The sequence below is a fragment of the Lissotriton vulgaris genome, chromosome 3_2, assembly GCF_964263255.1.
Source record: "Lissotriton vulgaris chromosome 3_2, aLisVul1.2, whole genome shotgun sequence".
Taxonomy (NCBI): Eukaryota; Metazoa; Chordata; class Amphibia; order Caudata; family Salamandridae; genus Lissotriton; species Lissotriton vulgaris.
In genome coordinates, this window is record NC_141690.1 from 75,569,728 (window position 1) to 75,593,752 (window position 24,025).

Consider the following 24,025-nt stretch of genomic DNA (forward strand, 5'->3'; position numbering starts at 1 on the left):
CTTTCTGATCCAAGCTGACATTAGCATGCCAAGTGACATGAGTAGGTTTCGTGCATGGTATACAATCACAATGAGTTGTCTTGCAGCCTGAAGTAAAGAAGAGAATTTCATAGCTCTGAGCTTTTTTTATGATGTTATTGCCTACTGAAACTTCGTAACTTATATGCAGGGCCATTGGAATAATGAGGCAGGAGGCATCGAATTATGTGTCTGGGCTGACTAATTTAGGCAAGTACGGCAGTATGATAAAGCATATGTTTTGGTAGCCTTACTTTATTATTTTATACTTTTTACATATGGTAACACTGTCAGGGGAAAGATTCCTTCTCATTAGTAGCAATTTAACAACCAAATAGCAAAATAAGAACCTAAAAGAGGAACAGTTAACCTTTGTGAATGGCATTCTACTACTTGCTATCATATGGTGCAACTTTTTAGTAACTTTTGATACCCTTGAGCTAGAAACCATTTTTTTTGTTAAAATCTGCAGATTATACAGCAGACGATGGATTATGTGGCAAATACAGCTAATCCATATTTATGCAAAAAGAGCTGCTGCCCCAGAATCACTTAATTCCATTGGCCCTGCTTATGTGGGAAAGGACAAGTAGGTTGTTGGAGTCTGACCTGGTATGTAAGCAGGGCACTAGAGACGTAAGTTATCTATATCAGCATCTTAAACCCCAGGTGTAGTAGGCAGAAGCACCAACAGAAAGAGAAGGGTTTACGCAGAGCCTATGAACAAAGCTGCCACAGCGACTGCAGCAGTCACCTTGCAGCCACTGCCTTCCAAGCTGTGGTGACTCTCCCAGGGGCAGTACATCCTTTTTAGAACAAGTAGGTACTTTTTGTTTGTGTCAGACAGTGCTTAATTTGTGAGAAAAAAATATGTCAGGGCCCTCGTCAGGAGACCACCCAAGCTTGCAAGACCCATTGCCAGCAGCAGGTGGCCTGCTCAGTTAAGCGCGGTGGGGCAGGGCAGGGCGCTGCAGGGGGGAAGTTGACAGACGACCAAATAGGTATTATTTATTTATTTATTATACCTATTCCTATTCCTATTATTATACCTATACCCCAGAGGCACCCTCATCTACAGACCCCCGGGACCTCGCACACAATTCAGCGAAGACAACGCAGACTTCATCAGCCCGCACGCCCTCTCCTCCGCTGACTACATCCTCCTAGGGGACCTCAACTTCCACCTGGAGAACAACATTGACAGCAACACCACCACCCTGCTGGACAACCTCGCCAACCTCGGACTTAAGCAACTGGTGAACACCCCCACCCACTACGCCGGACACACGCTTGACCCGTCTTCTCCTCCAGAAAGGACATTGCCTTCAGCCACTCCACCGGAATCCACTGGACAGACCACAGCTGCGTCCACTTCAGCTTCAGAAGGACCATGACACACCGCCACCCGCAACAGGTTCCCCGTAGGAGCTGGAACAAGATCACCTCCGACCAGCTCTCCACATCCCTAAACCTGAATCCTCCCGCCAGATCAAGGGACCCCAACCAAGCAGCCGACAGCCTCAACCAGTGATTCACTAACTGCGCTGACGACCTCGCACCCCTAAAAAACCATCCCAGCAGCAAGAAGGCTTCCTGGTTCAACGATGATCTCAAGAACTCCAAGAAGAACTGCCACACCCTCGAGAAAGCCTGGCGCAAAGACCCGACTACAGACAACATGACTGCCCTCAAGCACGCCACCCGCAAACACAACCAGCTGATCCACACCACTAAGAAGACAGCATTCAAGGAACAACTAGACAACAACTCACACAACAGCAAGGAACTCTTCAGCATCGTCAAAGAGCTCTCCAACCACAGCGCCGGAACCAACGACATCACCCCCTCGCAAGAACTCTGCGACTCACTTGCCTCGTTCTTCCACAGCAAGATCACCGACATACACAACAGCTTCGGCACATAGCCCACGCACCCAACCATCGAACTGATGCCCCTCAACACCACCCTCTGCGCCTGGACCCCGGTCAGCATCGAAGACACCATCCACACAATGAACACCATCCACTCCGGATCACCAACCGACCCATGCCCCCACCACGTCTTCACCAAGTCCGCCTCCGTCATCGCACCCCAACTCCGAGACGTCATCAACTGCTCCTTCAACACCACCACCTTCCCGGAGAGCTGGAAGCATGCCAAACTCAGCGCCCTCCTGAAGAAACCATTAGCAGACCCCACCGACCTCAAGAACTACCGCCCCATCTCGCTCCTCCCTTTTCCTGCCAAAGTCAACGAGAAGACCATCAACTGACAGCTTGCCGCCTTCCACGAGATGAACGGATCCCTCGACCCCTCGCAGTCCGGCTTCCGAGTCAACCACTGCACCGAGACCGCCCTCATCGCAGCCACTGACGACATCCGAGCCCTGCTCGAAATCGGGGAAACAGCTGCCCTCATCCTCCTGGACCTCTCCGCAGCGTTCGACACTGTCTGCTACCGCACCCTAGTACAACGCCTCAGCAACATCGGAATCCAAGAGAAGGCTCTGGAGTGGATCATCTCGTTCTTCGCTGGAAGAACTCAGAGAGTCCGCCTCCCCCGTTCAGATCCAAGGCCACTGAAGTCATCTGCGGTGTACCACAAGGATCGTCGCTCAGCCCCACCCTCTTCAACATCTACATGAGCCCCCTCGTGGCCATCGCACGCCAACACAACCTCAACATCATCTCCTATGCCGACAACACTCAGCGGATCCTCTCCCTCACCAACGACCCTGCCACCGCCAGAACCAACCTACACGAAGGGATGAAAGACGTAGCCGAGTGGATGACGAACAGCCGCCTAAAACTCCACTCAGACAAGACAGAAGTCCTCATCCTGGGACTCTTCCTCCATCTGGGACGACTCCTGGTGGCCCCCTGCCCTGGGCAGCGCACCCAAACCAACGGACCACGCACGCAACTTGGGCTTCATCCTGGACTCCTCCCTCTCGATGACCAGACAAGTCAACACCGTCTCATCTTCATGCTTCAACATCCCACGCATGCTCCGTAAGATCTTCCGATGGATCCCCACCGAAACCAGGAAGACGGTCACCGGCCAACTGGACTACGGAAACACCCTCTACACCGGAACCACAGCCAAACTACAGAAGAGACTCCAACGCATCCAGAACGCATCTGCAGGACTCATCCTGGACATCCCCCGTCACCGCCATATATCCGGACACCTGAGAGACCTGCACTGGCTCCCCGTCAACAAGAGAATCACGTTCCGACTCCTCACCCACACACACAAGGCTCTCCACGACCTGGGCCCCAGGTACCTCAACAACCGCCTGACCTTCAACACTCCCACCCGCCAGTTTCGATCGACCAGCCACGCCCTCGCCGCCGTTCCACGCATCCGCATGGGATGAAGATCCTTCTCCTACCTGGCAGCCAAGACATGGAACTCCCTCCCCATCCACCTCCGTCAGACCCAAGACCACCTCTCCTTCAGGAAGCAACTCAAGACTTGGCTGTTCGAGCAGTAGCAGATCCCCCACCCCCAAGTGCCTTGAGACCCTCGGGTGAGTAGCGGGCTATATAAATTTCTTGATTGATTGATTCCTTTGTTTGTTGTCTTCCCCCTGCCGTGCCCTTCCCCGCCTCACCACACTTACCTGGGCCAGCTGCTGCTGAATGCCATTGCAAGCGCTGCCAATGCCAGTATGATCGCTTGTAGTTGAGAAATTCTCAACTACTAGCGATCACACTGCGACAAGTGTGACAATTGAAGCAATTCGAGGCCCACCAAAGCTATATGAATGGCTTGGGGGTCAGGTATGAGTAGTCTTAATGTGTAGATAATTAATAAAAAAACTCTTGTTGTGCTCATCTCTATATTACATAAAAAGCACTACCAAGCGGCAGCTGTCATTGGTGCTGGCGTTAACGTTTAAATGATGGTGCCGAGCACCGGAAACTATCGGTCCAAATTAAGCACTCCTGACAAATGGCCCTTCACGAGTATGCTTTGTGAACTGTACGTTATTATGTTTTTTTCTAAAACCCCAATTGAGCAGTTTATATTTAAGTTAGCAGAAACGTTTTGTGAATAATGCATATGGTGGTTTACCTGCACTACAATAAAATAGGTAGATCGAGCGTTGAAACTAAGCATAACGTGACTGACGGTCTGACTGGTATTTTAGTTGCACGAAAATAGGAAAAAAATGTACATAAAGTGCTCTACAGTTCCCAGAGGGTAGAGCATATTGAATGAAAGGAGAGCAAAAATACATGGTATAGAAGACATGCTTGCTTGATTCCTAGTAAAGCCTCTGAGGGCGAAAGGCATTATAGAGCTGAAAAAGGAACACTTTGTCCAAGTGAAATTATTATCTGATTTAATGGTGTCAAGGTCAGTGAGTTCTCTGGCGAGCGGTTGTGTAAGTACTAGTCATGCACGCCAAAGCTGCCTGGGGGCTGATTTAACTTATGCTCCCAGTTTTCTTTTCTAAGGCTGCAAACACATTCTAAAAGAATAGCCTGTGGAACTTGTTCTTGTAGATTGTGCACTTTGCTATTTTCTTGGAGTGTGTTGTAGCTGGGTGCATTTACTATTCACTTGCAGTGTTACATGTGCTGAGAAATAACATTACAAACATGTTGGTTCACATGGACTTACAGTGTTACAGTCACTGTCATTTCAAGGGCTTTCCTCTACCAAATACCAAATACCCTTACATTTGCAGTTTATGGAGGAAGGAATGAAAAAGCGGCAGTGGTGGAGACTTTACCTATCTATGGACACTTAGGCCATCAGCCATGTTCCAAATCATGGCCCATATTACTGACTGGGCGCACTGACCAGGCCTGCTCTCTGGCGCATCCCTCGCTGGGTGGACTGGACACAAACCAGTTGAGTCATGGCAATGAATGTGCTCACCCTAGTATAGATGCAAATACGCACATTAGGGAAAGGCGGACTGTGCGTTTGAAACCACCATTATGCCTTTCATTGTGCATGCAAAAGCCCTGCCTGCATTTGAAATGTGGCAGAGATGCCCGTGAAGGCGGGTGATGTGAGTGACTGCATCTGCCTTCGGTGGGATGTCGTGGGGGTATATAGGACTGTTTTTTCCCTACCAAATGGTGCACCTCACTATGGTACAAATGCAGCTTGCATGCTGGTATCTTCTTATGCTCTGCAACTATTTCTATAATATGTGGTAAAGTGGTTCCACCTGTGCATAGGGCTACACCCCCAAGCAGATTAGGGAAATCCCTGTTGAGGTCGCACAGCTGCTACAAGTGCAACCAGCATGATCTCTATTACAGAAGTGACCATAAATGTCAGCAGCTCCTTCTGTAACACCAAAGTGCCCCACACACCCACCTGGGTCACTTTTAATATTATGGCCCCATATGTCCTTTTTACCATAGTTTACTTTTTTTTACCTAACTGTTAGAAATGGGGGTCTCTAGTTGGCAGAGGTAGGTACCTTTGTCCAAGCAGGGACCTTTCTTCCTAGTAATGGTAAGGGGGATACCTTTTTAAAATAACCCCTGCTCACCCCCTTGGTAGCTTGGCACTAGCAGACAGGCTTATCTCAGAGACAGTGTGTAAAGCATTTGTGAACAAATACAGTAATACAGTGAAAACACTACAAATGGACACCACATCAGCTTAGAAAAATAAGTAATCTTTATCTAAATCAAAACAAGACTAAATGACAAAAATCCACAAGACAGTACTAAAAATATGATTCTTAAAAGGTAGAAACAGTTCTGGCTCCAAGAAAATGTTGGATGCAACACTTTTGCACAAAGTACCTTGGATAAATCGAAAAATGCAAGCAAAGAGGGTTGCAGGGAAGGTGATGTGTTGGTTCCTTACACTCAGGGAAGGTGACATGTTGGTTCCTTGCTCAGGGGGAGGTGATGCGTTGCTTCCTTACTGCTGCACAGGGGAGGTAATGCTTCTGTCCCTTACCAGAGAAGAGGTGGTGGGTCGGTTTCTTACTGTGTGGGGAGGTGATGCGTTGGTTTCTTATTGCGTCCCCCGACAGGCTTGACTCTTCGGTGCAATACATGACAATCTTATAAGATGCAATGCATGAAGACCCAGGACATGCTGCAATGATTTCTGCTGCGTCCCCTCGATGTGTTAGTTTCTCCACAATAGGGTTTGAGTTAGAATCGGTATGGTGATCTTGGACTTCCGTGCACAGGATTTGTCCAATGTCAGACACTTCAGCCACAAGAAGGCGCTGCGTCAATTCTTTGCGACGATGTATCGGAAACAGACAATGCCCCGATTTTCACAGTACTTGTAGTTTCCAGTCCCAAAATTATCCCCAGAGGCACAGAACACTGGCAGGCACCTCTCACCAGGTCAGAACCCCAAGCAAAGGAGTTCAGGGGGCCTGGGGTGAAGTCTTTGTGTCCCTGAGACTTCAGTACAAGAGGCAAGTTCAATTTCAAGTCCTTGGAGATCAAGCAGGGGACAAAGCACACAGCAAAGTCCTTCTCCTTTCCTTGGAAGAAAGTAACCATTGCAGGCCATCCCCAGACAGCAAACACCTCATGGGCAGTATTCCTCCTCAGTTTCTCCAGCTCTTCTCCTTAGCAAAGGTTTCTCTTGATTCCCAGAAGGGATCTCTGAAGTCTTTTCTATCCTTAAGACTTAACAGGAGTCAACCTCTACTACAAGCCCTTGGAGAAAATTCTAACAGTAGGATGATGAATGCACAGTCCAGTCCTTTCCCTGCCCAAGACAGAAGCAACCACTGCAGACCAGCCCCAACAGCACACAGCACAGGTGCAGTACTACTCCTCCAGCTTTCCGGTTCTTCTTCCTGGCAGGTTCCTTAGTTAGCAGTAATCTAAAGTTCAGGGGTCTGGGCCCCTCTTTTTATAGCATAAATTCCTTTGTTTTCTGATGGCAGAGAAGCTCGTTCCCCAGTCAAAAACAGTTCTGTCCTCTCTGGTGCTGCTGCCAGCAAGGCAGACAGGGCCTATTCAGGTGCAAGGGAAATCACCTCCCACCATTCTAAATGAAGACAGGGCCAATTCAGGTGCTAGTAAGAAATCCTCTCCCTACTCTAGCTGCAGCCCTGTGCCTTATGGCAACAGTCCAGCCAAAACTGCCAAACCATGCCTTCCCTGGACCGGAAACAAGCTTCCGAGGCCCGGTTTCTGGCATTCCAGCCGTCTTGCTTGAATCCAGTGGTGTGGAGTGCATGGGACTCACGTCTGAGCATACCCATGCCACTCGGGGTGACAAATGCAAAAACCACAGTTGATGGACAGAATGTAGAACAATGTCATACATTCACCCCAGTACAGGGCCCTGGGCCTAAAGCACAGGGTCAGACTGATTTGCATATGACCATGTCTGAACTGGGGTGGTGTGGAGTGCAAAAAAATGATGGATTTAGGCCCAGATCTCTGTACTGGGTTGAATGTATGACATTGTTCTGCATTCTGCCCATCAACTGTGGTTTATTGCATCTTACAGTACCTAGGCAATGGAACATTCCATGGCTTTGACTTATATACTAAAATGCTGCAGCCGGACTGTGAAAAGAAGCCAGAACTATGTAACCAGGAGATGACTGAATACTGACTTGTAGGCTCACATTAGAATCTTTGCCCATAACAAGCCCTGAACAGTTCTTCCAAATTGTCAGTGTTCTTGCAGACTATGCAGCAATCTCCCTGGTCTAATAAGCAACCATCTGTGACCTGAACAAATGCTAGTACTCACCCTGTGTTATCTTTGTCACCATGCTTAATAGATCAATTACAAACTCAGTAGCTGCTGGTGACATTTGAAAGTGGTGAGGCGCAAATGTTGGGCATGACTTTTATATAGCAAAGAATGTGAATAAGTTTAATGGACAAACCTGGGGTCCAGGGTGGGTCCCTCTCCAGAGAAAGAAATATAAAAAAGATAAAAGTTAAAGCAAATGAATGAAGCAATAAAGCAAGGCTTATAAAGCAGTGGAAAAATATATCCCCAGATGCATCAAGAAGCCATTTTGCTATTCCTTAGTAGCGAAAAATAACGATTCGCTATTAAGGAGTAGCAAAATGCAATGCATGAAGAAATCACAAAAAAATAGCGATTTCCTAATATTCCTTAATTGCGACTCGCAAATTGCGAGTCGCAATTAAGGAATACCTCCCCATTCATTCCTATGGGCCTAGAGTCCCATAGGAATGAATGGGAAGACATTCTCAATTTGTGATTCGCAATTAGCGAATTGCAAATTGAGAATGCGATTTCAAGGGTGCAGGAGTGTCCAAAGGACACCCTGTTGCACCCCTGAAATTGATCTGTGCACATATGTTGCGCAACATGAAACTTTGAAAAATGCACTTTAGTGCATTTTTTAAAGTTTTTGCAAATTACATGAAGTTCAACTTCATGGTAATTTGCGAGCCCTATTAGCGAAATCGCTATTTTTTAAACTTTAATACATTGCATTTAAGGAATCTCAATTTGAGATTCCTTAAATACAAGTAATCGCAATTTTGCGATTTCTCAATTTGCGATTTTTGCAAAAATACTGGTCGCAAAGGGGCAGAATCTGAGAATCTATCCCTTTGCGAGCAGATTTTACCTTGATGCATCTATGTCTAGGTCTTGTAATATTAAAAACATTAAAAACTGCCCCATATCTTACTGCAATAATATGTTCAGCAGTTAATGTAATGTCTAGATTGTATACAGCGTGACAACTTTAGCCTTCTAAAATCTATACTTGCCCACTGGCTTGCACTGCATGCAGCCTTAACTTTTGAAAATAATGCTCTAACAACCAGGCTTTGGGAAGCAACCAGCCATATAGAAATATGTGCAGACCGGTCTTTAATTGGGATACAAAAGTAGGGGCTCTCTATAAAGGAACATGTTAAGTATATTTCTGTGGTTTCCATAGTGTGCCACCCAACCAGCATTTTGGTTTCTCTCTGAGAAGTAATTGCATCCAGACAAATGACACAACAACTGACATACAACTAAAACCTGTCACTATGATTGGCTTTGTCAATGGGTGTTAGTTGTTCAAGATAAATGAGTAACAACAAAGATTTGTTATAAATAATTAGCATTGGAAATGTTTCAATTCTGAAATAGTGAGTCTGTGAATTAAATAGCATTGAGGCCTGTGGAAGGAGTTTGGCCTTCATTTATGCACACTTTATGTTAGATCTGTATCCTCTTTTTCTCTGCATACCTCGGCTATCTGCACATTTTCAACCACTTCTCTTTCCTCTTAAGCATCCTCTTTTTACTCTTCCCTGAATGCACTTTCTCACATCTCCCTCACTTCGCTGCCCCCAAGCATATACTACACTCTCTCAAATGTAAGTACTTTATTTTCTCTTACTTTTGACTTGCAAATATGATGACATTTGTGTACTCCCTTCACATGCGCTTAGTCACAGAAACTGGTACCGCAATACCCAACCATAGAAAATAATGGAGGTAGGGAATTATTTTAAACCCAATAAGAAATACTATTAAATTAAATGATTTCAAATAGTTAAACATAAATATAAATTAATATAATTTAATTTAATGTTGAAACATATAAAAATAGTACATATATTATTTAATTATAAATTATTCCAATACTTTATTTTACATTTTAAAATTAATTTAACAATCATTTTGATTCAAATATGAAGAAATAAATTGTAATCAATTCTTTACTTCACATTTAATAACTATGAATGCACAATATTTTTGTCTTTAAGTGGGAAGCTATTTTGTAACATTAATTTCAGAGAAATAATTTTTAATTACTTTATGATGTTTCCATTAAATGTGAGCTTATTTAAAAATAAAGTTAGTAGTACTGTAGCATTTTTATTGTGTTCTCTATGTAAATAAAATTATTTCCATTTTTATTAAATAGAAAATTATTTGTTATATTTATTTTTTAGTTAAATAATCTTTTTCACATTTTCAGTGTACTATAACACGGAGACTCCAGTCAGGGTAGTGATCTCTACATGATAAAGGACAGGGAAAAAAAAAAAATATATATATATATATATGATCAAGATCACTAGTTGATCGTAATGCGTAGCAAATTTATGAAGCAATAAATCAATTTCTGCATTTGGATCTCTCGCCTGAATGCGCGCTTTGTTGATTCGTATATGTATCTCTCAGTGGCACTACCACTGGGCAATTACAGTTAGGGCTGCATTTCCATAGGAAATACATTTTTGGGTTTCCTAATAACTTTGCCACTGGTTACTGAATCTTCAAGTAAAATAAAGTCTCATCGACCTCTGATCATGTCTGGAAAGTTCTGCATTAATCCATCAAGAGGGGGCCATAGAAAAGGGGGGTTCACAGAACACATTTTTGTAGAAAGTTAGGTCTTGGTCCAGAAAGCGTGCTTTTTGTGATTTCATTTAAATCCATTCAAAGGTTTTCGAGAAATTAAGGTTCAAACTGTATGTACATTTCACACCACAAAGGATACATGGAGCCGGCAAATCTAAAGATATACGCTCTGATTAGCTACAACCACATCAACAGCGATGTGTCGGCAGCCATTTTAGGATTCAGGGACTCAGTCCCCTTTCTAGGAAAAAGGTATGAAATGCATACAAGGGGGCAGTGAATCCTGTCCCCCTAGGACTGGTGCAGGGTGGCAGAGGGACCCCCTTGGATCAAAAACTGAATTTAAAAAAAAAGAAAATTCCAGCAAATTAGCAGAGGATTTTTGGTATTTTTGATTTTCTTAACAATACCGTCATGGAGGGCAAGGGCCCGGGGGGTTGGCGCAACAGATTGTTTTGGGAAGAAGGGCATGTGGTTCCCCTCACCAAGCCAATTTTAGGCCTTGGGGATCCCCTGGACCGATATCAGTTGTTATGGGAAGGGAGTCATGCAGCCTTCTACCTGAGCCAAAGTATTGTCCCGGGGACCCATCCTCTGAGGCTAAATTCTTTTTTGGGGTGGATCGGGCATGACTTCCCCCATGCTGAAGTAACCCCTAAGCAAAATGCTTTTTCTGAGTAGGGGGTGTAAGGTCATCTCTCCCAAGCTGTAATTCATATCCGAGGAAACATCTACTGGGTCTTAAGCTATGTTCCAACCTCCGGTAGGAGCAGCAATTTTCCCACCGGGCCGGAGTAAACATTTACTTTTGTTCCCTGACCGCACACATGGGCAGGAAACAATGTTTGCTACCGGTATTGGAGCAGAGCTAAAATCTGCTCCCACATAATCGCAGCATACTGGTTGTTGACTGGGGAGCTGGCAGTGGCTGCCGTACCAGGCCCCATTGTGTGATAAAAATGCTAGTGCCCAGGATGGGCGCAGGGGCACCCGCAAAAATTAAAATGTGGCTTGCTCTCACAAACACCCACGATGGGTGCTGACTGGGAAGTTTGCCCGTGCCACGGGGTTTAGTGGCTCCCCATGCCATGCTAACAAAAAACACTGTGGGTATTCTGTGAGACTGCAAAACCCACAAAAATAATAACCCCCCCAAAAAAGAAAAAATAATAAACGAGTGGCTGAAGCCGCTCATTTATTGTTGACTGCTCTGGGAAGGAATGCCCCATAATGACCTTCATAGATACATGGTGGTGCCCCAATCTTGGCTGAGGCACCGCCAGACACTTCTAAATGTTGTGGGAGACTGCAGGAAGTACAGCAGCCCCCCAGAAATGATTACGAAATAAACCCTATCCTCGGGTCTATAGAACATGATCCCAAGAAAATGTATTACTTCCAACAGGTCGTACTTTTGCTTTAGCTTGGGGCTAAAGGGAACCCTTGCAGTTGGTTTGATGGCTGCATTCTTGTTTATTGTTGCTTTAACTATAAATGCTTTATTTAAGTTTTTATTGACAGACATTGCAATGACCCCTTGGCAAAGCCAATAGGTCTGCCTTTTATACATTGACAGTGACTTACATTAAGAAAAACCATAGAGAGTGACAGTTATAGTCATGTATTCAAAAAAACATTCAAAATTAATTGAACAAAACAAGGTTTACAGGAAAGTTGTAGTGAGGTGAATATGTTAGTTAAAACATACTACATTAAATGCATGCATACATCCACTGAATTTCATCAGTTATAGTTATCTCAAATAACTATAACCTGTGCCCTAAAGTAACCATAGGTCACACCCTCACCATGCACTGTTAGTTAATTCATATATTACATTAGCCATGACATGTTCAATGAAATATTTGATAACATCACTGCAACATCTGAAATTACATAATTGCACTGAGCACTTAACCATTCTCAACGTCTCACAACTTAGCCACATTCACGGACATCTGGAAACATGCCACGGTCTTGCCCCTGCTCAAGAAAGCATCCTCAGACCCAGCCATGCATTCGAACTACAGACCCATCTCCCTCCTACTATATCCAACAAAGTAATTAGAAAAACTAATCAACTCATTGAGCAAGTCATCAACCACCAGCTCCCCGATGCCACATAGTCGAGATTCAGTCCCAACCATTTTTCTAAAACAGAACTTATTGCTGCCACAGATGACATCCGCATGATCTTTGACAGAGGAAATACAGCACCCCTCCTTATCCTGGATGTCTTTTCAGCATTTGACATGGTCTCACACACCATCAGGTGGTTGCATATGGATCAGAATCGAAGGACTTACTCTACTGCATCTGCTCCTCCTTAACCAAAGGAACATGAGCTGACAGTCTTGTACCTTACTCCATGGAAGCCCCCAAACTCATCTGTGGGGTGTCTCAAGGCCCATTGATCAGCCCCACCCTCTTCAACGCATACAAGATCCCTCTGGTTAATGTCATCTGACTCACAACCTCAATATCCTCTCCTCTGAAGATGACATGCAACTCATACTCTGTTTCTCAGTCAAGACCCCCCCAACACTAGAACCTAGATCAGCTCCTACATGACCAAAGTCACTTACTGGATGAAAGTGAACTGTCTTAAGCTCAACACCAATATGCCAGAAGTAGTGCTCTTCAGCTAGAACACCTCACCATAGGACTCAAGCTGGTGGTGCGCTGAACTTGGGCTCACACCTGGAACCTGCGCCAAGAACATTGGCATAATCATCAACAATAAACTAGACATGACGGTACAAGTCAATACCATCTCTGCATCCATCCTCCACACACTGAAGATACTGAGGAAGACCTTCAAATAGCTCCCAAGGAACACTAGAATACCTGTCACTCATGCCCTAGTCACCAGCAAGTTGAACCGTGGAAACACCTTCTCTGCCGGGATCACCAAACAATTCACTAAAAAATTACACACCATCCAAAACGTGGCAGCCAGACTCATTCTCAACCTCCCCCACAGAACTCACATCACAACACACCTAAGGGGACTACATGGGCTCCTTATACACAAACGCTCTCAATTCAATATCCTCACACACACATTCATGGCAGACACCTCCGCTCTGTAGACTCCCACTCGAACGTATTCCACGCATACATAGAACTAGATTAGGAAGATGGTCATTGCTCCTAAAGCATAAAATGATCTTTCGCTCCAGATCAGAGCCTTCTACCCTCTTATTGAATCCCACAAAAAACTGTAAGACCAAGTGTATCAGTTTTTCTATTTTAATTCATCCTAACACCATTACTTTACTTATTCATTCTCTTTTTTCTCTTCTTTGCTTCTTGAATTGATTTTAGTTGATGGAAAGTGGGAGTTGTATGTCATTTTGCCTGATGCTGCCTACTCATTTCTTTATAGGCAGGTAGTGCTTGCCCTACTTTCGTGCTGCTAAAGTGATCTAATTCTGATGTGGCTGAAATGATTTAGCTGCTTCCTTAAATATACGCAATTCTGCAAACCATAAGTTTGAGCGGTCAATGTTAGGCTTTCTGTGATTATTATGCCCAGTTGGGGGAATTCTTTAATATTTTCAACTTTAATTTAGTGATATAGCTGCATTTTACAAGCAATTCCATCTCAGCTGCATTTTCTTGAATTTATAATGTTAACTTCCAGGTTGTGCCTCTTCCATTAGTTTGATGTGATAACAATAAGCTGATTATGTAGCACCCTAGCAGTTTTTACAAATAATACTGGGGCCGATTCACAGAACTAACTTAAGACAAAATCATAAACCTACTGCTTTTGATATTCACAGAAGGCATTTAGTAGTCTTAAGTTAGGATTTTGTCTTAAGTTACGATTTTGTCTTTAGTTTGTATTAAGGTTAACTTAAGATAAAATCGTAACTTAAGAAAACATTGTAATTTAAGACAAAATCCTAATTTAAGACAAAATCCTAACTTAAGACAAAATCCTAATTTAAAACATAATCCTAACTTAAGACTACTGAATGCCTTTTGTGAATACTAAAAGTAATACATTTATAGTTTCGTCTTAAGTTAGTTCTGTGAATCGGCCCCAGAGTTTTCTGCAACTGGGAGTTTCCTATCCCTGGCAACTTATCAGATGTGTTTCTTAATGTGTAGTAGATATCTTTGGCATATAGGTTATACAGTCTCAGTGCCAGTATGCAGCCTTGCTTAGATCCTCTCTTGATTGGAGCGTTTTAATCAGTAGTCCAAGAAGGTCCATCCACATACATATTTAAGATGTAGCATGGATCTTTAAAGAAGTTCTAGATGGTGGTAATCCTTGCCTTTTTGCTTCCTGTTTTTTTCAGAGAATTACTCTGTTGACAGGATTGATTGTTTTTGAAAAGTCGAGAAATACTACATTTTTGGTTGCTGGTCACCAAAATATTCTCCATCTAGGATGGAAGGAAAACACATTACTTGCTTAACAGTTGGAAATTTCTTTGCTGAAGAGGATTTCTTGGTCTCGCTTTTAATTTTGGATTAAAGATAGGATCACACCGGAAATGATTATCTGTCCGATTTCTACGGCTGACATGCTTTTAAAGATCCCTTGATTATATAAGTGATTTAACTGTACTCATATCCCAGTATGTCAGTAAGTCTAGGATTGATGTGGAGAACATTTAAGGAACATTTCTAGGACCATTGGGTTTGGCCCTAATGCATTGCCAGCAATCAGCCCAATTGTGGCTGTTTTTAAGGTGTATGCTAAAATCAAATTTTCAGCTTTATCACCTCGAAAATAGGATTGGATTGAGTAGAAGCAGAGTGATCACTTCAAAGCCTCATTTGCCCTAAAGGTACTCAATAGGGGATATTTATGAGCCCCTTGCACTGCTGGAGAATCACATCTGGCTGTGAAAACTACTAATTCATATTTATGAGGTCACACAAAGGCACTTTCCATGTCTTTGAATTACCTCATAGATATGGAGTAAGGCAAGGAAGCGCAAATTGCAGAGTTGCCTTACTCTGTGCTAGGGAGGTATTCCATGGGTGTTGTGGTGAGTGATCCAATGCAACACCCATGGATTTTCCTGCTTCCCCAGATTAACAAAACCATGCACACCTGGGGATATGCCAAAACCTTACACCTCCCCAGGTGTTTTTTCCTCTTTCTCTGTGTGTGCTGTATTCTGTAGCACACGTACGAAGAGGAAAAAGCCTCCCAGAATTGTTTTTGAGGAGGAAGGTCTCCTTCCTGCACAATACGAATCATGCTGACAACATAGGCACCCTTGCACCATGGTTTAAGGACGCCTGCATTGGTGCTAGGCTGCCAAAATGGTGCCAGCGCAGGGGGAAAGTACAGGAATGCACCACATTGGATAAATGCGGTGCATTCCTGTCCTTTCACTTTGACGCAGGCAGCGCAGCAAGGTGACTTTCTGTACTGCCTTAGTCAAATCCCCATAAATGAGGCTCTGTGTCTGCAAATGCACCTCTTGTACTAGGGCACTCCAGCATAAATTAAATGGAGATATGGCAATCAACCATATTCATATCTTTGTCTAGCATAAGTAGCTCAGACAGTTATAAGTTCACCTATGCATTCTGCTGCTTGTAGGCTTTCATGTTTAATATGCTCTTGTATAATTTAGGAAATTTACAGAACATGCTAAAAGTTTATTCTAAATGATTATGGGAAAGGCATTCTTATGTTCTTGGTGGTCTGGAGCTTTGTTTGGCAGTGACAAGATAATCAAACTGTTCAACATATTCAATCAATCAATCAGGGGTTTGTAAAGCACAAACTACTCACCTTTGAGGGTTTCAAGGTGCTGGGGCAATTCCATTGAGAGCGGGGTAATCCCACGAGCCACGTCTTGAGGTCCTTCTTGAATTGGGGCAGTGTGGTGGTTTGCGGGAGGTGGAGGTTGTTCCAGTCCTTGGCTACGAGGTAGGAGAAGGACTTCTCTCTCGTTCTGGTCTTGTAGATGAGTGGGATGGTGGCCAGAGAGAGGCCAGCCAATTGGAGGTGTCTCTTGGGTGCATGTAAGAAGAGGCAGTATTTTAGGTATGCTGGCCCGATGTTGTGGAGAGTTGTGGTAAGCGTGAGTGAGGAGCTTGAAGGTTATTCTTCTTTTGATGAGGAGCCAGTGGAGATCTTGTGGGCGTTGGATGATGTGGTGGTAGTAGGGAATATCTAGAATGTATTATTTATTGTATAGTGACAATGAATTGCAGGCATAATTAAGGAACATCCGTTCACAAACCAGTGTGTGCTGATTGAACATGGACTGCAGTGTATATGGGTGTGCAGTTTGTGATGCGACTTATGTACTGATAGGTTACTCAGAAACTGAATGTTTGCAGAGGGTCCCAAATGACCTGCACAATAAATATTAACTAGGTAGTTGCAATTTGTGGCCTTCTGTGATTGGTTGCAATTGCAGGGATGGAGGTCCTGCAAGAAATGGCAGATTTACGCAACTACATTCATTTGTAAAGTAAAAATAATATTTTTAAAGCAGTCCATGTACATTAAAAGGGCAACTGACTCTTTAAAAAAAAGTTTCCCAATGGTATTATATACATTAGTCAATCACTACCTTCTCTCCTCGTGGCAGCTGACACAATATCCAGAGGAGACTCAGTCCCCTAACACAGTTTCCCCTTTCCAAATTAGCTACCACTCAAACTTTGATTTGGTGTCTGATTAGTGGTTTTCAACCACAGTTGCAGTCACAAACCATTGATACTGAACTTTCTGAATTGCAAATAGGAGCAGTGTATCGAGGGGCTTAGAGCACAACTGGTGGAATTGCAAGCTGGACTCAGAAAAGAGCTGAGAGAAAGACATGCGGTTAAACTACATAAATACAAGTTAGATCAATATGAAGGTGGCGACTGTATAGGAAAAGTATTGGCTTTTAAAACGGCAGATAGGAAAGCAAAAACTAGAATAAAGGAAATAATTGGATCAGATTTAGTGATTTATGGACAAGAGGATCAAATATTAAATCAATTTGTTAAATTTTATCAACATTTATATACCCCAGAGGAGCCATCGAACGAAGCAGAGGTTGTAAAATATCTAGAACAATACCTAAGACCATCGCGAGCATTAAATCACGAAGTTATTCAGCAATTAAATTCTGATATTACTACTGAGGAGATCAAATTGGCTATAGATAATTTACCATTAGGTAAGGCGGTAGGTGAGGATTGCATACCAGGGGAACTATATAAATTGTGCTATCAAGAGCTGGCCCCACTATTGCAAAAAGTTATTAACTCAATTACTGTCTCTAAACAATTACCACCTTCATGGAAACTTGCTAAAATCATATTTTTTCTTAAGAAGGGAAAACCGGAAAAAGAGTGCGGCTCATATCGGCCCATATCTCTACTCAACTCTGATGTGAAAATTTTTTCAAAAATTTTAGCTAATCGGCTAGCACCCCATATGCCGGATATTGTCAATTCCCAACAACATGGCTTTGTGATTGGTAGAGATACTACATTGCATGTTAATACTTCCATAACTGCTTTGGATGTAGCTGCAACGACTAATACCCCACTCGGTATGATAATGTTAGATGCTGAAAAAGCATTTGACCGAGTGGGGTGGGAATATTTGTGGACAGTATTAATTAAAATGGGCATAAATGGTTTTTATTTAGATTGGGTTAAATCTCTCTATGATGATCCACGGGCCGTGATCAGTTATGGAGGTATAGATTCTGACAACTTTAAGATTGCAAGAGGTACAAGACAGGGATGCCCTCTTTCCCCACTATTATTTGCTCTATCTCTAGAACCTTTTCTAAATGCTCTAAATGATCAAATCAATATAACTCCAGCTCAACATGGGGATATAACTCTTAAATTAACTGCCTTTGCGGATGATATCGCAATTTATACATCGGATGTTTGTAAATCTATGCCCGCAATTATAGAAGAAGCACATAAGTATGGGAAAATCTCCGGGTATAAGTTAAATGTTAACAAAACTCAAATTATTCTTAACTATACTCCGGCTACATGTAGCTTTAAAACCTGTAATGAAGCCGTATACTTAGGTATTAAGCTTACTGCCAAAGTGGAGAAAATTGTGGAAATAAACTATGGGTCATTCCTTAAAGATACGGCTGCGAGTTTTAAAAAATGGCATAAGATACCTTTGAGTTTGTTAGGGAGATTAAACTTGATAAAGATGAAAATTTTACCTAAGTTCCTTTATCTGTGCAGAGCTATACCGCTTCAACCAAATAAGCTTTTTTTTAGGAAATTGGATGGCATCTGTAGTAGCTTTATTTGGGGGTATAAAAAAGCACGAAGGGCGGTAAAATTTCTGACACTTCCAATCTCTAAAGGGGGTCTAACATTACCGGATTTTAGCCGATATTTTTTAGCTACTTTTCTTTTACGCACCAGGAGCCTATTAAAAAATACCCCCTCCTTATTTTTTCATCAATACATGTTGGGGGCAGATGCTAATCAATTTCTACTACGGGTCCATGATCCAAATTATTTCAAAAGAGTAAAGTTTAAGACTGCAAAACATGCCATACGAATTTGGGATAAAATTCTGCACACTAGTAATAGTTCATTTTTCAATAGTGAACTTAGACTATGGAACAATCCGGGTCTTCCTGACATATTTTCGGATGGTGTAGGTTATCGATGGATTAGACAGGATATAACCACATTAGGAGATCTATATTGTATTACTGGGTTGAGGGATTTCGAGAATCTAAAAAGTACTAACGGGCTTACGGATGACATGCATTTTAAATATAGACAACTAAGAGATTTTTTTTGTAATAAACTGAAAATAACGCAAGTTAAACACTCTGATATTATTGAAGGTATTTACTCAGAAAAAACTAAATCATTAATCAGGTGGGGATATCAATGGCTTATTAAGGAGAAGGGTGAAAACACTACTCAAATCGCAGCTAAATGGTCTCGGAGATTAAATCAAAACATAATTTCTGCACAGATTGGAAATGCCCTAACTCATTTAAGTGAAATAGTTCACTCCTCTAAGTTGAAAATGCAACTATATAGGACAATTACGGAATTGTATTATACACCGCAAAGAATATCCAGCTGGACACATGGAAACTCATTGACAGAGAAATCTAAGTGTGCTAAATGTAATACTGGTGCGGCTGGAATAGAACACATGTTATTCTCATGCCCTGCGCTCTCCAATTTTTGGAACCGCATATCTTACCATCTTCAATTCAACCAGATAAACTCATCGGATCTTACAGTACAAATGGTCTTATTAGACATCCAAGAAAAGAATTATCCCCATAAGGATCTCTTAACGATTTTGATAGCATGTGCAAGATTAACAATAGCCAGGGGCTGGATTTCCAAAGAACCCCCTAGTGTAGCGGATTGGTTAGCTTTGGTTTACGAAATTAGAACTATGGAATTTGCTTTAGCTAAACTTAGGGGCCCTAAAGCTCTTTTGAGAAAAGAAAGGATATGGATGCACTTTTTTGAAGGCCAAGATGTATGATTTAGGATAGTTTAAAAAAATTTTGTCTTTCTGCGCTTGTAGTTTATTATTGTAATAGTAGAGCTAATGTGAAATTTTGGCTTAATTATTAAGTATATGTTGTTGGCATTCATCAGTTTTTTTTTGTTGCTCATATTAACTGTATTTGTATGTTAAGTATCGAATGGAATTGTAATGAATTATATCATTTCCTGCAATCAATAAAAATGTTTTTAAAAAAAAAAGCAAATAGGAGCAGTGTACCCCTTTCATGCTCCTTCTTAGATACCAATTAAAAGGGGTTCAAAAAACCTTGAATGAGTCAGGGAACAAAAAACAGAGTTTGAAATTGCAAAAGGATTTGTACATTACACTCTATGTGCCTTAGGTGCTTGTTCTGCAGGACTTTGGGGGTGATTATGAGTGTGGCAGTCTGAGGACTGTCAGACTTGTGGGTGCGTGGCACTGGTGGTGCAGCAACTGCCACACCAGCGGTCAGAGCGCCCTTTTGGGACTTTGGCTGTTGGACTGCCATTGCACTGCAGCAAACCGCCAGATAACCGCATTCTCTGGCAATTCTGTGGTGATCTGATGGCCCTCTTTTGCCCCTGTGCATGGTGGCATGCAGAGGGCACATGCTGTGCCCCCTCCTGTAGTGTTACACCCCCTGTTACTGCACGGGAAGGAATACATGACATGGAGAATTCCTTCCGATGCAGGAACGTGCACTGGCGGGTCCGCAGTGGTGCTCTTTAAGGCTCACAATGAGCCTTTACACAGCACCATGGTGGGACAGTCATGCCGCCCGCCCCCCAGCCCCCACCACAAAACGACTTGAAAACTGACGGGTGGTGGCTCGAGCACAGCCAAAAGTCGTAATCAGACCCTTTGTCTTTGGATTTCTACCATGAGGTTAAGCATTTTTGGAAAAGTTAAATCGTGTATAGTTACAGTGGTGGATGAAAGACTGATACATGCCATGGCGCAGCTTCAGTGGTATGGCATTGAGCAGGAGACCCACAAGTGTGTTGATGTGTTGAATGTAGCTGCTTATCGGGCCATATAATCTTACAAGCATTGAACGGCCATGTCTAAAGTTTGTGAATTAATAGGGATAGAATCCATAAAATATGGATACATACCGACTGACATGTCAAAAGGCAGAATGTTATAAACCCGGGAACTTTCTTTTTTGATGTAGGTCTTTGCTTCAATTCAGAAGACAAAGTACTATAGTGTAAGCTTCACATTTTGTCATTATTTCTGAAAAGAAAGGTATAAGGCATCATCCTCTTTCCTCCCATATACAGTGAAGCTCATCCCACTAATTGCGCCTATAGTGAGAGACGTAAACCAACTGAGTCCTCTGCAGTTCTACTTACCGGATGAATATAGCATTGATAAATCTAATAGGCATCCTGCTGTGGTTACGAGACATAACCAAATATATCTGATGAAGGTCTTTAACGTCCTTAAGTCAGAGTATAATAGCAGACGAAATCTAAATAGCATAGGAACACACTTTTACTTTTGGTTTGAAAACAGTCAATAGGCACATTTTGCAATCACTACTCATTTTACAGTTAACTTTTACCTTGTCACAGTCCTTACATAGTCAGGCGAGTCCTCATCCACTAAACAAGTAATGAATTTCTCCCTTAGAAAAGCTAAAATCTCTCTCTTTTGTATTTTTTTTTGCTCCTCAGCTTCCTGTTCCAAAATCTCACCAGATGCCCTGTTCACTACCAGGTGGCATGCCATCCAGAAGAGGACTAAACTGTCCCCGTGGAAGAGAGAGACTACAAGGAGTATGACACAAGGAAGCCTTGGACACTGAATAATTTATTTTACCAGTAAGTAATTCCTTTGTCACAGTCCTTACAAAGGAGCCTATTACGATTGCGGTTTTTCCGCATCCTCCGGGCCGGCGGAAGCCACCGCCGGGCCGGAGGATGCGTAAAAACCACAGCGGACCCACCAATGACCCAGCGCCACATTAGGATGGCTGGTGGGTCCTGGCTTACAACCGCGGCAGAAAAGCTCTAATATGGTGGCAGTGTCTCTTAGACACCGCCAGCCATATTAGGATGGGCTTTAAAAAATGCTTTTCCATGGCGGGATTTCCGCCGTGGAAAAGCATGTGGAACTTTACTGCGGGGACCCGTTTGGGGCCCCCTGGATGAAGGGGGTGGGGGGTGCACATGGGGGGTACCTATGGTGCCCCCCTGCATTTGTATGCAGAAATCGGCAGGCACCACACGGTGCCTGCCGCTTTCTGCATACAAATGCAATGTATGCATTTTTACCTTCGCGGCTGGTGCAGCTTGAAGCCGTACCCGCCGCAATGGTAAACATAGAGGATGTGACCGCCAGGGTGGCGGTCACATCCTAATTGGACAGGAGGGAACTCCGCAGGCCATGTGGAGGTTCCCTCATCCTCTATGGTCGCGGACGGACTCAAGTCCGTCCGCGATCATAATGGGCCCCAAAATGAGGATGTACCAAGCAGTGCTCTAACCTCAGCCTCCAAAGTAAAAATTGAAACGAAACCTCACACAAAATAATGTCCCTGTCCACAGCTCCAAAAACAGAAGGGACTCACCTGGGAGCGTTGGAGGTTGCTGCTTGTCCCTCTGACCTCGGGACCGAGTGCTGTGCTGTGCTGCCGCCGCCTCTCGCCGCACCCGCTCCGCGGGTGCCGCTTCGCGACTTCCAGCGAGGGAGAGCTGCCTGTGAGGCGCTGGGCAGTGGAAGGACTTGAGGATCAAACGGCGCTGTAGCAGGGACTCGGAAGTCCAGGAGTCCCTGCTTCCTCAGGTGCGCGCGGACGCGCCCACCAACAGACACGCCCCCCCGCCTGGCCAGAGTGAAAAAGGCGCGTGTTTCCTTCCTTGTTGGGACTCACCTGGGAGCGTTGGAGGTTGCTGCTTGTCCCTCTGACCTCGGGACCGAGTGCTGTGCTGTGCTGCCGGCGCCTCTCGCCGCAACCGCTCCGCGGGTGCCGCTTCGCGACTTCCAGCGAGGGAGAGCTGCCTGTGAGGCGCTGGGCAGTGGAAGGACTTGAGGATCAAACGGTGCTGTAGCAGGGACTCGGAAGTCCAGGAGTCCCTGCTTCCTCAGGTGCGCGCGGACGCGCCCACCAACAGACACGCCCCCGCCTGCAACGCGCCTACTTCACGTTCTGCACGACGCTCAGCGGGACGCAAGCGGGACGCCGAGCGAAGCCCGAGCAAAGGGCGGGCAGTCTGTGGCAGTCAGGGGCTGACAGAGGCTGGGCTGGGCCACGTCTCTTACATCCAGCGCCGAGCACAGGTGGGCCGTGTGTGACTCCCTACGGTTTTTCCCTAACCATGTCAACCCGTTCTGGCAAATTGCTCAGGAGTGAGGGCGAAAGGGGAGTTGCTGGTGGGAGCCCAGTGATCGGAACTATGGACCGCTTTATCACCAGAGTGGCGGCAGTCATAGAAAAGGAGATTGCTATGTCTGAACGCCGTCTATCAGAGGTCTATCTCCCTTCCAGACGCTCATCCTTGGGGGCCGTTGCACAGGCCTTGACACCGGCTTGTGAGCGGAACCAATCTGTCCCCCCTGTTGCTGTCCCGGGCTGCTCTCTAGACCCACCCCAACTTCTGGAAATAGGGCAAAACATAGACAGGTTGGAACATCTGGCCGCGCTTCTTCCTAGTGGCATTGAGGAAGAGGGTGGCCTAAGCACATCACCTCCACCTGCACCTCATACGCCCCTAAACCAAGCTACAACTCAGTCACCATTGCCAATATCGCCTGCCCCCACCACAGTAATCCCAGATGGGGTGCCTTCTGTAACTGTCGCAAGTAGGCAGAATAAAAGGGCTAAAAGCAAAAAGGCAGGTAACCATACTAAGGGCAGGCTGGTGAGACAGGCCGCGCTCTACAAACGAACAAGAAAGTCTTTTGGCCAAGGCGGGAAAGACGCAAAGGGCCTGCTCCCAGAGGATAAGGTTGAGGAGGAGGGGGATGCTGTGGTCTCGCACATAGGTTTAAATAACTGCCCACACACTAGTAATAGTACTGATAATGTCCCCAAACTTATTGATCCCATGACTAATTATACCATTTTGGAGAGGGTAAATAGCCTCTTGATGCCCTTGCTGACTCAGGTTAAGGGCCTGGGGGCTAGAATAGATAAACTAGAGCAATCAACCCTCGATGGGTTCTACTCACTTAAAACTACATTTAAACAGCTAA